Consider the following 3,791-nt stretch of genomic DNA (forward strand, 5'->3'; position numbering starts at 1 on the left):
ACGCCAACAGTGCGCTTGACGGCTTCTTGTCGGAGCTCCAAACTGCCCCAATTCTTGCAGGCTCTAAGCACGACACGCCATGCCATCGCACGGGGAGGCAATAGCTGTTCCATCAGCCAAACGAGTTTTCTTCAATGGCTTCCAAATATGTCTGGCCCTCGTACAATTGCATGCACTATAAACTCCACACGCTTCTTCATCATGGCCATCATCAGCATAACCTATCAACAGCTCATTCCAAGTGACTACCGTCTATATAGGAAGCCTCTCTGGCCCTCGTACAATTGCATGCACTATAAACTCCACACGCTTCTTCATCATGGCCCTCATCAGCATAACCTATCAATAGCTCATTCCAAGTGACTACCGTCTATATAGGAAGCCTCTCAAGCAAACCACACTTGGCATAGAAATCAACCACAGCCCCACTTATGAGGTGGTCTCTCTCTATCAGGCCCAATCTCTCACCCATAGCATGGATCTCCTTGCCCTTGTCTATAGCTCCTACGATACCATATGCTTTTAACATACAAAGAAACGTAACTTGATCCGGGTAGACGCAATGGGATTCCATCTGTTTTAAAGATACTTATTGCTTCCTGTCCATGTCCCCATTCCACATACCCTATGATCAATGCATTCTCCATGATACTATGGTCCTAGTAGGCAGTCGCACACAAGCTTTATAAAGAAGACCAAATTTGGCATATAAGTCGATTAAGGAGTTTCCAATAGCAATATCTTCTTGTGGTAACCCATAATATCTTGCAACCTCAACGTGTATTTCTGGGCCCTTAGTTACATTGTTTAGTTGGCTACAAGCTTTCAAAGCGCAAGTGTGGTTGTTGGATTGGCCCTCCCACCAATGAACAACCACAACTTGGCCTTGGTATAACATGCAAGTTTGATACTTGCTAGTATTTAAAAGATTTGAAAACTTTCGAAAACATAAACTTTAAACGCAAAAGTATCTATACAAATCATATGAAAAACTATAACATGTATAGGTATGTGCATGCACCACGTTCAAAGTCAAATAATTTATAAAAATTGGCATCTCAAATATACAATGCCATTGCATTTGCGTAGACAAAAGCTTCCAAACTAAAAAACTTATTACATAGTAAATAACATCCTAGTTTATAGTTGCTCTGGCAATGACATGTCCTCAATTTGGAGCTGCCTATGCCATATGTCCTGCAATGCACATGTACAAACATATATACAAAGTTATAATCAACGATAAGGAAATGACAAAAAGAAAGTTAATAATTAAGACATATATATACATAGTAAGGAGAAAAAAAGTAAAGAATTTACCTCACCACCATCACCTCAAGCTCGCATCTTCGAAAGAAGATAAGTTATCTTTTTCTTTGCGCTGTAGGTCTTCTCCCGTCGTGGAGGAGCTCTCCCCGTCTCTTTACAAACTATATATGCACATACACAAAGTCAAGAGCATTAGATTTAAAAATGAATATACTTATCTCTAGTAAGAAGTACATATGAAATACTTACGAATTCATCGTCGAAAGTAAGTCACCCGCCGCTCCCAAGGTGGTGTGACGATCCTGCTCTGATGCGTGCCTCTGCTGCTTTTTTTTTGTGACATTTGTCCGGATTTACACGCAGCTCCTCCTTGATCTGCTTTCATTCCTCCTTGCCGAGCCAGTCCCCGGCCTGCCTTGTATGCTTCCCTTGGATCGGATTGCTTGTGTTTCATGTATTCACGCATCCGTGTCATTATCTAGTCCTCCTTAAGCATTGTGTGTGGATGTCGACAGGGTACATTCTATGAAGGAGATCAATAATTTCATTTTTATAAGCTTTATCTTGATGTTTCCACTCCTTCATGACTTCATGACGAAATATTCTATCGCACAATTGGTGCATAGAGGCCATGACTCTCTTGCCTCTTTCATCCATGTAAATCTCACCAGGGGTGGGATCAATGGAATACGAGGTGTCTGGCTCCATCGGTCTGTGATATCTACGATGAGGTGTCTCTAGGAGAGTGTCTACTGGAGTCTGCGCTGGAAAATATAGTCGAGGCGCCGGCTAAGGTGCCAGCTCCTTCGGAGCCGTCATGCGTGTTGAGAGCTCAAATGGAGCGTACCAGCCTCTCGAGGCATTGACTGGGGTGTCAGCTCTAGGGTCGTGCGTGCTGAGGGCTCGAACTCAGCGTGTGGAGTATACTCCATCAAATCACCGGAGGACCAACCACTCGAGATCGAATGGGAGAAAGGACATCTACATCACCACAACACCCTCCACGCCGGCTACCCTCCCACCGACTAAGCTTAGTTGAAGGCGAGCGACGGCATCGCAAATACCTCCGAAAGTTGAAATACATAAAGAGAGAGAGAGAGAGAGAGAGAGAAGAGAGAGAGAGGGGGGGATAGAGAAGAGAGAGAGGGGGATAGAGAAGAGGGAGAGGAGGAAGCTATATATATATATATATATATATATATTCCCACGGGGAAGCACTCCATGGGAGCTGCGACCCCTGAGAAGGGTGAAGGATCAGAAAAGGGAGAGAAGAGAGAGGAGAGAGAAGAAAAAGTGTAGGCTTCAATAAGGACTCAATTCATTATCCAAGAGTAAATAAAAGAGTCCTATGTGAGAACTAAAGTAGAACTACGAGCGCTCTTGCGGTCCAACGCTTTTGCTACTGTCGCCTGTCGCCTTGGTGCTCCAAATTCGATTCCAATTTGATGAGGCTACTCTGTGTCTTGTCCTCTTCAATTCTATTATGATTTTGTTAATGTTTTATTAGGAGGTTAATTAATTGAATGATTAGAATTCCTAAGCGTGTTTAGCGGATCTAGTGCGATAGAGTTTGGTGTTTCACAACTTGGCATCTACTATGTGAAGGCATCACTTTGTTTTGACATCTACGGGTAGGCCACTACACACACCATATACATCCCACACCTCACGTACTCACACCTCCATACACTCTCACATACTCGTTTGCATAATGCATACACACACTATACACCTACATTGTTTCACACTCATTACTTACTCACACACACACTTCATACCATACACACGTACTCCCATAAACACTCACACACACAGACACACACACCCTCATACATATATCTCCACACACTCACGTACAAACTCACACTCGTTTGCATAACGCATAGACACCACAACACACAATATACTGCACACACTTGCATTACATACTCGTATCCACACACACTACAAGCCATACCCACATTTGCATACACATAAACACACCCATATACACACACCCATAGACACTCACTACACTCACACACCTACACACATACACCTCCACACACCCTCGCACATACATACAAATACACGTCTCACTTACACACACACGCACCACTCACTCTCACTCTCTCTCTCTCTCTCTCCACCCTCTTCTTTTTCACGGCTGTCACATCCTTCTTTCGTCCATCAACAACCTAGCCGTCCGTACTTCTTGCGCCGCCCAAGCCCTTTGCCGGCAGTGCTTTGCCTCGGCTACCCGTCTTCCCTCTCGTACTGCATACCGGCCACTTCACCATCCAGAAGTCGGTCGTGCCCGACTTGCCTACCACGTGAATGCTTCCCTCAACTCCGGCCACCCTTTCCGTACTCTGACGCTCTTGAATCCTCTCAAACCGGCCGCCTTGTCATTTGACGGCCGTGTGCTCTCCAGCGGCTGTCAGCCATGCACGCCTCACTTCCACCGCCGTGCCTACACTACTCATCCACCAGGCCTGCCATTTGACGCGTTGCCCATGTGCCTTACTACCCTCTCAAATGGC

The sequence above is a fragment of the Cibotium barometz genome, chromosome 54, assembly GCF_041138505.1.
Source record: "Cibotium barometz isolate CiBa-2024 chromosome 54, ASM4113850v1, whole genome shotgun sequence".
NCBI lineage: Eukaryota > Viridiplantae > Streptophyta > Polypodiopsida > Cyatheales > Cibotiaceae > Cibotium > Cibotium barometz.